Here is a 14,778-nt window from a genome sequence, read left to right on the forward strand (position 1 = left end):
CCACACCCTATGTACATCTCCACCTGGCTGCTCACCTGTGTCCTTTAATGTATTCCTTCAGAAAGTGGTACCTGGAAGTGTTTCTCTGAGTTCTCTGAGCTGCCCTAGGAAATTAATCAAACCTGAAGAGGGTGTCACGGGGTCCTCTGGTTTATAGGTCAGTCAGAAGCACAGGTGACAACCTGAACATATGATTGGCATCTGAAGGGGGGCCAGTCTTGTGGGACTGAGCCCTTCACCTGTGGGATTTGATGCTACCTTTGGGTACATGGTGTTAAAATTGCGTTCAATTTGTAGGACACCCAGCCAGTGTCCACTGGGAATTGGAGAATCATTTGGTGAGGTTGGAAAAACACACTGGATCTGCCTTCTCTGAGGTTTAACAGGACACACAGCTGCCCGGCGAGAGACTCTATTGCAAGTGTTCCTTGCAGCTAGACTTGGCCACTGGACTACATTGTCACCATCAGAAATTGACCAGAAGGAAGTGAGGAGGGCAAATCCCTGTCATTTCTGCTAAAGGACGCGGCTTGCTCTCCACGTGTTTCCCCCTCTCTTCCCATCAGCTGGACTGTGACAAGGAATGGTGGGCCAGCTGCCACCTCACGGAGGACAATTCCCCAGCAGACAGTTGAGAGGTAGGAGGAATTGCTCGTAGAACCAGGCCACCTACCTGTGATCGTTACGTGAGCAAAAAGTGAGCGTCCGTCTTGTGGAAGCCACTGCTGTCTGGGGGCTTCTTGTTAGAGCAGCTGAACCCATTTTAAAGATAAAACACTGAGGCTGGGCAAAGAACCCATAGCCAATAAGATTTGGGAGGGGGATTAAACTAAAATAGTCATGCCCCCGACGCTGCCCTCTTGGGGTTTCCTCAAACTGGTGCCCTAAACCTACTGATCTCAGCGAGTCACACCTCCAGAGACATCAGTGGGAGGACTGGCCAAGTTCTCACCAGTTTAAAACAGTTATTCCGTAAATACCAGTGAGGCCTCCTTGGGGAAGAAAAACCAGGGATAGTTTGACCAAAAAAACAAAACAAAACCGGGACTTCAATCTGTGTTTGAGTTCTGGTGCCACCACCCACCTGGGGACATTATTGGGCTCCTCAGAGCATCATCAGATTTCCTCCTTTCCAAAGGCAACACTGACACCTGTCTTGGAATTCTGAAGATTAAATAAAGTAATGTAGCTAATGGGTTTAGAACAAAACCTGACCTAGAGAAATCATTCCATAATTGGTGCTTTTCTTTCCACCAGTGTTACTTTTCCATCAAACCAGGTGCCCGTCCCTGGGCACTCGCCACGTGACAAGCCTACCTCGGCCCCTGCCAAGGGACACTTGGCTCGCTGGGTTGCCCTGCAGTGGGGACATGTGAGGCCTGAGCTAATCTGCACAGAGGCATCGGCTCCCGGCCGGAACCTCGGACCCGTGCCTGCCCTCTCCGTGCTCTGGCCTCTGGCCTCTGCCCAGGAGCCGGGTCTGCGTGCATCTGCCCGTGGTTTTCACCCAGGAGAGGCTCTGCTGTCCTTGAGCTCCCAACTCATCCCACCAGCCCGGGAAGAAAGCGTTGCAAAATCAAGGCCCCTCTAGTCCACTGGGTCCTGCCTTGTCCTTGGGGCTTGAGGACCTCAGGACACTCAGACACACTCAGGGAACAAGATGCAGAGACATGGGGGGTGAGAGGGAGAGGAGAAGGCCCAGAGGAGGGCATCCTGTTACCTTGTCACTGTTTATTATCAGGCATAAAACAGGAAAATTAAAATGTGCATGCTGCTAGCAGCTTAATTTAATTGAATGCTTAAGAAAATGAAAGTGGGGACAGGGACAGTTAAAGAACAATTTTAGAGCTGACCGGGTGGCAGGAGTTATTTTTAGTTCCTGTGCAAAGAAGCTGCTCACCTGTGTGACAGCAATGCTCACAGCTAACCTGGGTGCAGGGGAAGGTGCTGCGAGGCCTGGGGACGGAGGGGGCGGTTTGCAGGATGCACGCGTAGGAAGAAGCCCAGACTTCGGCACGCTCCAAGGCGTGTTCCCAGGAAGGGCAAAATGTTCCGGGGGGCAGGAACAGATGCCAGGAAGTTCTGCTGCCGAGAGCCGCGCCAGCTCAGCGGGCCTGAAGGAGGAACGAGAAGAAGGTGTGAAGGAGGCTGTGGGCGCAGGGTCCAGGGGACAGTGGGTGCAGCCAGGACAGCTGACCAGCCGCGGGTTGGCAGAATTGTCGGAGACCTGGGAGAAAAATGGATGACTGCCAAGTGGACCAAGAAAACTGTACAATCAATGTTCTAATACTTTCAAAGCCGAATTAAAACGTGCAAAGCAAAATGCAGCCCCGATAAATGCAGATCGGATATCCGAAGCCACAGACTGGAGCCGCAGAGCGTCAGAGCCGTCTTGGCTGAAAGGAGCTTTGGGCTCCGGTCAAGACGTTTGGCTCCTGGACATGATGCAAATAAAAGAGGTAGTGAAGTATTTTGACTTCTCCAATGCCCCATTGTCCTCATCTGTAGAACAGAAATGGTAAAACAAACAAACCAACACGCCAACAAAACCAAAAAAACCCAGTGAGGTTATTTTGCATCTGGAACGGTGAGACTCGGCTTTTGTGTATGTGTCCGGTGCTGCTGCCACTTTATCAACCATAAACAGTGTTTGTGGCGCTGGGGACCCCCAGCCTATGGGACTGCCCCCTGTGCATCTCTGCCACGGGGGGCTTCCCAGCTCCCCCTCATTTCCTCCTTGAGTCTTCTGGAAACGATGTGATGGTTCAGGCACTGCTTCCCCGAAATCCAAATGTGGAAGTCTCTGCCGGCCAGGGTGTGAAAAGTGCTACAGGAAATAACATACCTACCACCTTGCTCTCTGGAAAAAGGTTGAAGTCACTGAAAGAATAAACAGTAGGTTTGGTGGAGCCTTTTTTCCCAGCTCACCATTCTCTTTCACAAATACCCACGCAAAGTCCCTGAGGGGGCAGGGGACATAGCCTGGCCTGAGGAAGGGGACATGGGAGGTCGGGCTTATCATGGAAACCTCAGGAGCCTTCCTTACTTAGTGTCCACTCCCAGGAACAGGCGGGCAGGTGAGGGGGTGGGGTGGAGTCCGTGCGTCCACCCTGGGACTCAGGCTGGATGAAACAGTAGTTACCGGGGAGCGAGAGGTGAATTTCAGGAAAGTGGGCTTTTCTGCTAATCAATCAACAGTTGGCACTTCCCCTTGTAAGAACAAGCAGCACATTTATGGAAAGGAAATGGGAGGGGGAACCCGAGCATCACTTTTCTCCTGTTCGGGCCAAAGAAAAGATGCAGGGTACCTCGTGACAAAAAGAGGCTGGAGAATTACAGGGGAAGCCCTGGCCCAGTTGATGATGAGGCATCAGTCACCTGTGTTGGGGGACAGGCCCTGAGCCGTGCCTGGCCTTGACGTTCACAGGAAAACCAACCAGCTTTCTGCTCCTACGTATACGCCCGGGAGAAATGAAGACGTGCGACCACGTAACACTGATTAATGGCTCCGACATCGCTCGTATTCCTTGGCTTGTAGATACGCCCCTCCAGTTTCTGCCTCCGTCTTCACCTGGTCTCTTCTCTCTGTGTGTGACTGTTTTCTTCTTCTAAGGGCTTCAGAGATTGAAATAGGACTCACCCGAACCCATTATGACCTCATCTTAGCCCAATTCCACCAGCAAAGATCCTTTTCCCAAGTCAGGTCACATTCACAGGTACCAGGGGTTAGGACTTCACCATAGCTTTTGGGAAACACAAGTCACTCCCTAAAAAGTGCCAGGTGCCCTCGCCAGCACTCTGGAGCAAGAAGACACCTTGCTCCATAACCCAGGACTCAGCTCCCCTGGGACGTGTCAGCCAGAACTCACCCCCACTCGGTGATGTCTGGAGAGGGGGTGGGCTGCTGGAATCGGGGGGCTTGTCTGACTACCCTGCCGGTCGGACACGAGGCTCTGCCTGTGTTCGAATACAGTTCCAATCAGGCCTTTACATGTCTTCTGGGAGGTCTCCGTGGGGAGGGTCTGCTCCCACGAGTGGATAACAAACACATGGATGAGGAATACGGCAGAGGTGCTCCAGGAGGAGAGGAATCTCTGTCCCTTAAGGAGACGCGACGCCGATCTGTCCAGTGAGGCCCCTGGCTCGGGAGGACGCTGGTCACAGACTGTGCAGGGGGCGCGCCCCGCAGCCGTTAGCCCGTGAACATATGTGGCCAACCAGGGAGGTCCAGGTGCCGCATTTCACTAACCCCGGCCAGCAGGCTTCGCTGGGCACCAGCTCAGAGCCCACCCTCCCACTGACTCCACCCACACAAACAACGGGGTGTTTCTATCCAAGGGCAGGATGGGTGACCGTCACTGGCCTCAGTGCAGAGAGGAAGAAGCCCTAAGACCTGTCACCTTTCTGCCCCCAAATAACAAACCTCGCAAAGATCCTGTTTCGCTCGGACATGACCTGTGGGCGTTTCGTGCCCAGCATCACTCACCCTGACCGTGTGTTGTGGGAATGGAAGGTGTCACCTGCATGACGGCTGTGCCTTTTGTGACACCAAGGCTCACAGACGCAGGCAGGGAAGCAGGTGGCACAGGCGGCCCTGGCCTGCGCTCTGCGCTCCCCCGTCTGCCTCTGTGCCAGGGTACGTGCCGGGGATGCGTGGGATCCAAGCCCTTGGCTGCACGTTTAATTTACGGCGGGGGCAGTCCGTTCATAATTCCGTCGCTGCCCTAAAGCCCTAAATTACATGTTTTGAGCTGAGTGAAGACGGAGCGATGTGGGACCTTTAAAGAAAACCCGCAGAGCTCCCATTTCTCTCTTTTTCTGGTGTGTTCTGCTCTCTTGAGCAACTTCTCAGCTCCCTGAGAATAGCGTGTTTTGAGCAAAAAGAGACAGTAAAAATGAAAGAAGAAAATTAAATAGGAAAATTTAATTAAATCCCTCTTTGATCGTTCTCCCTAGAACTGACGAGGGGCTGTTGCCATTCAGCCACAAAAGAGATAACCTCACAGGCTAATTAGGATAAGGGATGGCCTCCGAGCTGGCAGACGCGAGTCTCGCGACTCCACACACGTTCAAACAGGCCATTCTGATGACAGCAGTCCTTTCGTCTTCAATTATTTGCCATTTCTCTTTCATCAAGTCCCGTAGATGTATCGCGCAGCCTTTGTACTTCCTGGAAGTCTCCCGGCTTTTGTGTATGTCCCCAGATGGCTACAGGCTGTCCATCTGTGGGTGAAGGACACCAGACGCTTCACGGAAGGTTTGGGTCTTTATTTTCCAGGGCTGGCAGTGGTTACTTTACCTTTTAAATCAGCGCCATCCATCCCACTCCATCGAGCTGCATTCCTGAAGTGGGACAGTGACACAGAACAAACAACCAACTAGGCAGGAGGGACCCGAAGCCACACTGCTGGTTGGGGACAGTAACCTGACCTGTGTAGGGTGTCTCCCACATACACAACTAAGTCACCTTCCCCGTGAGACGGAGCTCAGGCCAATTGCATGTCTTTGCACACACAGACATACATGCACATAGACATACACAAATATGCACACAGACACACAGACGTCCTCGTACACACTTGCACACATACCCGCACATACACACACATACACACGGACACACACAGAAAGATACTGACACCCAAATATACACATGCACATACACACACATATGTACATGTACACACAGACACACAAATGCAGACACACTCATGTACACACACATGCTCACAGACACACACTGTGGAATTCCTTACCCTGAGAGTGTCTTAGGAAAGTGCTACAAACATCTCTGGTGTGTGCTGTGACAAATTTAGAAGTCCAATGTGAGCGTTTCTGGGAAATGTGCTAACTTAACAAACTACTTCGGAACAAAAAGGCCCCCTCGGGGGAGATAAAGGAGGACGCACAGAAGACATCCCTGTGTCAGCCCCGCCAGGCCCGGTGGTGCCGAGTTCCTGGTGGCACCACACGGCCAGTCAAAGCCTCCTTGGACCGAGTTATGACAACCTATTTTGCTAAGCAAATCACGCTGCCAAGGATTTCAGGGGCATTGTTTGAACTAGTGAAAGAATCAATTGTTTCCCAGTGTTTGGGAAGCGTTTGCATACAATTTACATAATATTACAAATTATTTTAAATGATTGCTGCAGGGCCCCACGTCCCCTAACAATTTTATTGAACGGCGTCTTGGTTTCATTAGTTTGAAAAAGATAATATAACTAGATTTTTTAAAAAATTCCTGAAAGCCCATTTTTCATCAAATTCAGATTGGCTTTCCTTTTTCATAGACCAAGTGGAGGGGCAGTGCTCCAGTTACAGCAAACCAGCCCCAAATGAGTGGCTTAAACCAACAGTGATTTGAGAGTCCCCATGATTGTCCTAGCCCAGGGAGCAGCAGTGTGGCCGCGTCCGTCTGGGCATGCTTTGGAGGGGGACCCAGCTCAGGGCTCATGTGGGGCCAGGCTCAGTGGGGACAACTTCACCTCTTTTTGTCCCAGGCTTTTTCCTGGTCTCAGGAAGCATTTGAAGATGTGAAAGTGAAAGGCAAGGCATCCTATGGAGGTTAATTGTATGTGTGAAGCTGACTGTGTCACAGACTGTCCAGACAGCAGGTGGCACCTCACTTCTGGGTGTGCCGCTGAGGGTGTTTCCAGGTGAGAATAACGTTTGAACTGTGGACTGAGTGAGTGGAGCGTACCGCGTGGGTGGGCCTCATCGAATCCGTTGAGGACTTGAATAGAACAGAAAGATGGAGGAAGGGGCATGAGCTCTGCCTGCCTGACCGAGTGGACATCGGTCTCCTCCTGCCCGTGGACTGGAAGCACGCCACCGGCACTCCTGCTTCTCAGACCTTGGAACTCAGACTAGAACAGGCACCATCGCTTCTCCTGATTCTCGGGTTTCCATACCTGGACTTCCGCCGTCAGCTCTGTGGTGCTGGGGCTTTTGAATTTGTAATTACATGACCTTCCTGGGTCTCCAGCTTGCAGATGACAGACAATGGGACTCAGCTTCCTTTGTGAGCCAATTATGTGAGCCAATTCCTTGTAATGAATCTATCTATCTATCTATCTATCTATCTATCTATCTATCTATCTATCAATCATCTATCATCTATCTATCTATCCATCCATCAATCTATCTATCCATCTATCGATCATCTGTCTCCTATTGGATCTATTTCTTTGGCGAGTGCTGACTAATATTACTCCTAAACTCACACATGTCATCACCACATTCTATTGGTTAAAACAAGTCACACGTCCCACCCCCACCCCAGCCCCAGGGTCAAGAGATGGGAAACAGACTCCAACTCTTGACTGGAGGAGCAGCAAAGAATTTGTGGCCTTACTTATCAAAAAAAAAAAAATATCACTAAAGATTGTTGACACCCAGGGGTAAGAGAATTTCTCTGGGGATGGGGGAGGGGTGCAAGAGAGAAAAGATATTGAAGACATTTACCCAGGTGCCTCTTCTAGAACAACATGGAGAGGAATTTGGCTCAGTTTTCGAATACACCAGAGCGTGCAGGTTTGAAACAAAGATTTGAATGAAATGACTTAGAAGAAAAAACTAGTCCTTCCTGCATGAAATGAGCCTCCATGTCAGTTGTTACCAAATTACTGCCCCAAATAGTACCGAGTGACCACAGAGGACAGACACCTCAGGCACTTGTGACATTGTTCTCAGCCACACACTTGAGTCTTTTGCCCTGAGGTTCCCTCCTGGATTCACTAATCACAAAGAAATTTGGGGAAGAAAGTGCATGGGTTCAGACGCTGTCTGAATCTCCTGAGGCTGCTATAACAAAGGGCCACAAATGGGGCGGCTTAAACAGCAGGGATTATGGTCTCGCATCCTGGAGGCTGGAGGTCCAAGACCAAGGTGTGGGCAGCTTAGTCTCTCCTGAGGCCTCTCTCCTCGGCGTGTACATGGCCGTCCTCTCCCTGTGTCCGCACATGGTTGACCCTCTGTGGGTGCCTGTGTCCTCATCTCCTCTTCTTATAAGGACACCAGTCAGGTTGGATGAGGGCCCACCCTAGTGACCTCATCTCACCTTCCTCACCACTGTAAAGACTCTCTCTCCAAATATGGTCATGTTGTGGGGTTTTGGGGGTTAGGACTTCAACAGGTGAATTTGTGTAGAGGGAGAGACACAATTCAGCTCTCAGCAGACACTGTCTCCTCTTCTGGAAAAGTAAATTAGTAACCACTGCATCCTTCTTTCCTTAAAAACAGAAAGGGTACTCGCAGTCTGGGGTGGGGGACCCGCCCGCTGGGTGGGGAGCCAGTGAAGTCACACCCCCAGCAAAGACAACAAAGCAGGGCCTCCAACAACAGTTAAGTTTCTGATTGACAAGAAAGAGACTTCTACTTTCAATCCTTGGTTTGGACAAAAGTTTGTTAAAAATTTATTTTGAGTGGCTTCCTCAAAGGGACGACACTGACATACATGCATTGAACTTGGAAAAACTTAAAAGAACTTTGTTAAATGTCAGAATGAAATCGCTGTGCACGGATGTTAGCAAATAGAGAATTGTTTTCTTGTTTCCCCTCCCGAATCTGGTGTTTCTCACTGTCGCTCATACCCTTTCATCCTCTGATATCAAAGACACACAGGATGGCAAAACCCTTTACAAACATTAATTAATTCCATCAATCCTCCTGGGAAGTATGGGGGACCATTTATGTCTCTCTTTCAAAGAGGAAACCTGATACCAAGAGGCCAAACGACTAACCCAGATGGAAGTCACCGGAGAGAGTTTGAAAATTGAGTTTGGTTCAAAATTGGGGATGGAAAATTCATTACGTATCCTGAGAGGGAAGACACACAGTCTTGGTCCAAGGTGAGCTGTTCATTGAAACAACCAGGTGGAAACAACCGAGCTCCTGAGATTTGGGGCTAAGAGGGACTTGGGGTCTGAATGATCATAGGGAATCTGAAGGATTCAATAACTGTCTCGTGGCCGCACCCCCAGGTCCATCTGGCTGGAAGACACAACCTAATTCCACTCATGGTTTACACACTCAATTCAAGATGGAGACACGGTCATTGAGGTTAAAAGTCACAGGATAAAGGCAGGCAGATTTTTGAGGGTTTATTTAGGGCTGGCTCAGACCCCAGGTTCTCCGTGGGGTGAAAGGTGATCTCATAAGAAATACAGTTGGTTCCCTCAGTACCAATAGGTGTCCCACGGCAGGGCCTCCCCTCGATGTCCAGGCAGATTCCGTCTCCATCCATCTCCATCTGAGGACCAGGAGCCATGAGACAGCCACTGCCACACCCTGATCCAGACCGGAGCCCTTCTGAGAGTAACTAGAATGTCACAGGGGAGTGGAAGTCTAACTCGAAGTGGCTTAAGCAAGAAAGGCCAACTCATTGGCTCGTGCGTCTTAAAAGTCCAGCGGGATTGGCTTCAAGGCTCAGGGATGTCATCAGTGACGCCATCAGAACCCTGGCCCCGCTCAGCTCCGCTCCCCTCTCTCTGGGTCTGTTCTCAGACAACCTTGTTCCCCGTGGAGGCACAATGTCTGCTGGTTATCCAGAACTTTCTAGCTTTTTGCAAAGGCGTTTTAGTACAAGAGCGAAGAGCAGGGAAACCGGTCCCAAGTCACCACTTGGAAACTGTGACCATGGACAAGGCATTTGACTTCTCTGTGCCTCAGTGCCTTTATCAGTAGAAGGGGATGGTGACAGAATCTTCCACGGAGCATGCTGGGAAGAGTGAGTGAACTCACGTGTATTAAGTTAGCCTGGCGGCTAGCACTGCTCTAGGAAGTACTCAGGTACGGCCGGCTCTTATTATTACGGTTGGCGCTGTTGGTCAATGAATCAGAATAAGTCCATGAGCCAGTAGGAGACGATCGGGGTCAGCGGTGAAACTCAGACGTTGATCTGGCAAGGAGCAAACATTGTCAGCTTGAAGGGTCCTCACCAGACACCGAATCTGTGGGCTCCTTGCCCTTGGGCCTCCAGCCTCCAGAACTGTGAGAAATGAATGTCTGTTGTTTATAAGCCACCTGGTCTCTGGTGTTCTGTTCCTGCTGCCTGAATGGACTGAGGCAGGGGTCAGACGGAGAGTGACCGGGGGCCGGGCTGGGGGCAGGGGCATCTTTGCACTGGATGCTCAGGGAAAGCTGATCTACGGAGACAGCTGAGCTGAACCTCAGGAGATGAAAGATGGCTCCTCCGTCTCCCACTGTTTACGCTGCCCCAGCCACGCTGACCTTGCTGTTTCTCAAACAGGCCCAAGTTCATTCTTGCATCGTGACCTTTGCACCTGCTATACCTATGTGTGGATTTCTGGGTTCCCATGGCTGCTTTCTTTTTGTCATTCAGGACTTGGTGTCACCTCCTCCATGAAACTTTCTGTGACCTCATCCAACAGTCTTTCCCCTCACCCCGGGCACCCTGTGTCACCACTTCTGCTCCATTATTTTTGCTTTATTTCACATCTTGTTATTTGTATCTACCTCACTGGTGGATGGACTTACTCGCCTATTGTCCATCTGTCCCCTAGCATTTAAATCCGTGAAAGAAAGATCTCTTCTCTCCTCTTGCCACTGAACACAGAGCTGGGCTTGGCGTGTCCCCCATGGGAAACACTCCATAGATCTTGGCTGGACAAATAGCCCAACACACACAGCTCATGCGGGACTGCTGGTGGGTGTTGCTCACAGGCTGACTCCAAGCAGCTGTGCTTCTCATGGCTTTTGGGGGGCAGGCAGCAATTGACGAGTCTGGGCCATCAGACCACCAGTCACGATCTCTCGCTGCTGGGGACACTGAGTGAGCTGGGAGAGATAAAGCTCTGAGGAGCCTGCCATTAAAAATGACAACCATGCCAAGATCACCAGGATGAGCCGGGAGCCAAATCTCAGAGGGGCTGCAGCTCAGGCACCACCCAGCCAGAAGCAGATGTGCCCCGATCCCCACGAGATGCCGAGTCACGCCGGCAGGAAGAAGGGTGCCTGCTGGTGGCTGTGATGACACGAGATTATCTTCCTGTGGGTTGAAAATGACAATCAGGACCTCAGAGCTTAGAGTTCTCTTGGTCCCAGCTGCTCTAGAATAAAGCCTGCCTAGAGGTTCCCAGAGGTGGCATGTGACTGAGGAGTCTGTTCCCATTGGTTCTCAGAGGTGCCATGTGACCGAGTAGATAGCTTCCATTGGTTCCTGAGAAAACAGTGCCCACTTGTTCCTGGAGCTGGCATGTGACAGAAGATCGTGCCCTTTGGGTCCCAGAGACTGTGAAGAAAATGACCCTCACTTGCCGAGGGGCAGAGGTGGGGCTGTGCTGGCTGAGCCCCACCCATCGCTAGGGGTGTGCTTCCGATTGGGCTAAGCTGTGGGGTTTGTGACATGAGACCCGTTACTGAGATACTGGCCCTGGCGATGGATACGTCACATGTTTATAGTGTGACTCAGCTTAAACATTGGCAACTTGATGCCAAGGGGAGCTGCAAAAAGCTACCTTGGGAACACTCACCAACGACAGGACCTAAACATTCCTGTGAGAGCCTTCATCCTCTTCCAATTTCATATCAAAATGTCAAAAGGAAAAAAAGGAAGTCGATTTCTAATATTATGATTTTGAACTTTCTTGGTTGCACTCTCCGGAAGCGTGACATTTATGGGAAAAAGACGGAGGAGGAGGGGTGACCCAGGGCATGTCACTCCTCACCATCCTCATCGTGGGGATTTTCCCTCTAATTCTGCTCAGTCCCCTTGCACACCTGCAGTCCAGGCTCCTCTTCTGTTCCATAAACAGCTCTGAAGTGGGAGGCTCCAGCCGCATGGAGTCCAGCTGACGGCCCTGGCACTGCGGTGCTGCAAGCATCACGAGCCACGTGGAGATGCAGCCACCGTGGAGAGGGAGCGACACCCAGGAGCGCCCGGGACGCGAGCACGGGCAGAAGCGCCCCAGGGACTCAACGGGGACCAGAGACAGCCCCACAGCTCGGCCCTTCCCGAACGCCTGACCAACCAAATCATGAGCAAGACCCCTTTCCTTTTCTTTCTGCAAATCCAGCTGGGAAGGAGAGGCCTAGCCCTCCCGCGGCTCCATTTACGGCCGTTTTCCCACCCGATAGGCTGCAGCCTTTTGATCCATATAAGTGAGTCCAGCTCAGCTGACTCATCTCGCGTGTCTAATTTGTATGTTAACATAACAAGGTCACACAACTGAAAATGGGAGGCCAGGGACCGAATTCAAAAGTGGTGGTTCTGGTTTTAAAAAAGGTCCTGAAAGAAACAGGTTGAAGGGGCAGGTATGTCCTCAGACAGAGGTCTTCTCTCATGAGCTGGGAAAGCCTTCAGCTTGATTTTAATATAAAATCAAAGTTATTGGCATGTGACAACCGCTGTGTTAGTCGGAACTGACTTCCAGATAAGACCCCGGCTTGGGCAAAAGAATTTCCCAGAATAAATATATCACCGTGGCTGTGTCAATAGAGGAAACGCTACTTTCAGTAGAAGCTGGGAGGACACAGAAGTTTCTTCTTAGTGGATTTTCCAGAATTAACCCTCCCATTCACATTGTTCTCCACCAAGGAAGGCCATGGGGTCTCTGATGCGTTAAGCGGTGGGCTTTTGGGGCCCAGCCTCGCCCACTATCCTGCGGCTTGCTTGCTTCATGAGCCTGGGGTGCTGCAGACACGGAAACACAGCCTTTTCCTCCACTGAGCCAGGCCCTGGGCTCTGGGGAGTTGCCTGCTGATTTGGAAGTGGGTCACATCTGGACACACTTGGGGCCTGGGGCGGGGGTGGCGTAAAGCACAGACCCTGGACTGGCCCCTCATTCAGGCAATACTCCTGCGTGACAGCCACAGCACTCTCCCTCGGGGTCTCGGTTTTCCCAGTGGGAAAATATCCCTACACTCCCTTCCCACTTTTCCATAGTTTGTTTCGTGTCTTTATGACGGAACAACATGAAGCCAAACGTGAAAGGATGCAGGCCTCTGAGAGACCCAGCTGAGCGAGTCCCCAGACCAGGTGGAAGAGTGACCCTGCATTTCCAGAATCGGCAGACAGGACCTGCCACCCTCTCTGCCTCACTGAAGCCACTTTGCAGAGTCCCCTGAGGAGAAGCAGGCAGAAGAAGACTGGTATTTAAATGTCCTGGAGTGGGAGGGAGGGTTGTCATGGCAACAAATTGCTCTGACTCTGAAGTGGCTCAGCCCCAGCGAAGCAAGAAGGGCTGCAGAGGGTGCTATTTCAGAAACGCTCAACCAGACAGAACCAGCTTGTTTGCATTTCGGCTGGAACAGCGGATGGGTTGAGAGAGTTGAGTATTTACAGCAACACTTTTTAGAGGGCTGGGTTAGGGGGAACTTGCCCCCTAGGCTCACACCCAGACCCCAAGTGTTTTGCTCCAAGTTCCTGGGGGTGAAGGGGGGGGACGCAGGAGGCAGTGTTGTGCAGTGGTTGGCGCTGAGTTCCATCCTCCACCTGACTCCACCTGCCGGCACCTTCTGGCTGCCTAAGAAAAGAAAAAGACGACAGAGTGACCCTCCCTCCCTGTCTGTGGCATGAATGAGAGCATTAAGTGAATAAAGGCTTTGTGTGTTTATTGGGTACAGGATTTCCTTTCGGGGTGGCGAAAATGCTTTGGAACCGGATAGAAGTGGTGGTTGTACAACTGTGAAGGTGCTATATGCCACTGAATTTGTGCATTTTGAAAAGTTCATTTTCTGTTATATGAGTTGCACCTCAAAATAAAAATGAAAACGAAAAGCCCTTGCACTTCCTGCCCCGCTGGGCTGCTGGGGGCATGCAGAACCCCCACCCTCCTGCTGTCCTGGCCTGTCTACCCCGGAGCCCACCACACCCATGGGACCCCCATCCCCTGGGCCCCACATCCCATTGCGCCCTCAAGACCACGAGAATCATTCTCTGAATCTTAACTGGCACTTCAGCCGTGCCAACCTCACCGCGCCAAACACTTCAATGGATTGGCTCATTAATCCCCAGTACCACCTCCATCCTCCAGCGCTCGCAGCTTAAGCGACAGCCGAGAGCTCACATCTGGGAAGGAGGCGGCATTCGCCAGGGCAGCTGACCTCCAGAGTCCGCCCAGTGCTTTCCCTACTGTACGGATGAGGCCACCAGACCCACGGCGGAGGGCAGCCCGTTCCCGTGCTCACACCAGGGAAGGCAGCCCCACCATATGCCGTCCTTCCTACCGAGCGTCACGCACACTTGGGGAGTAGACTTTGCTTCCTGGCCTGGTTTGGCCGCGGCTCTGCCTGGGGGTAGAGTCAGTCCCAGCCACGAGGGCGCCACAGGCAGACCGTCCAGCAGCCTGACCATGGGACACCTGGGCCATCAGGGAACCACGGCCTGGGGGCACTTACCAGCCTCCGGCGTCCAGGGGACAGAGAAAGGAGGAAAAAAGAGAATCCCAAAGCAAACGGGAAGGACAAGAGGGGAAGAGGCTGAGGCAGAAGCAAAAGGAAGGACATTGATGGTAGCGGCGTTGGTAGGTCCCTGCAGGACGGCCCGACCTGACTTGGGTGTATCTGTGAGGCTCCCGGCCCCCCAGCCCCACTGCGTCTCCTCATCCTCGTCCGTTTCATAGCTACCCTGTGAAGTCACCAAGTGTTACTACACTTTGCCTCATTATCTAGGGAAGGCCGTCCCTCCTGCCCCAGGAGCTGGAGACCCAGCCCTGCCCTCCTCATGCTGGCCGCCTGGTGAAGATGACAGGCCGTGCAAGTGTCCTGGGGTTGCCGACTAAGTGCCACAAGCAGCAGCTGAAACAGCACAAATGTATC

General features: G+C 51.8%; 1 long non-coding RNA gene across 1 annotated transcript; it reads right to left on the bottom strand.

Annotated features, from left to right (window-relative positions):
• Positions 1 to 4,909: 4,909 nt before the first annotated feature.
• On the bottom strand, positions 4,910 to 14,046 carry LOC141572358 (uncharacterized). Its single transcript, XR_012497716.2, has 2 exons — positions 5,757 to 14,046; positions 4,910 to 5,343 (listed from the first exon to the last, which is right to left on the bottom strand). It is a non-coding gene; the product is annotated as an uncharacterized LOC141572358 (long non-coding RNA).
• Between the last annotated feature and the right edge of the window lie 732 nt (positions 14,047 to 14,778).

The sequence above is a fragment of the Rhinolophus sinicus genome, chromosome 14 (genome assembly GCF_057876585.1).
Source record: "Rhinolophus sinicus isolate RSI-liver-muscle chromosome 14, RSI-T2T, whole genome shotgun sequence".
NCBI lineage: Eukaryota > Metazoa > Chordata > Mammalia > Chiroptera > Rhinolophidae > Rhinolophus > Rhinolophus sinicus.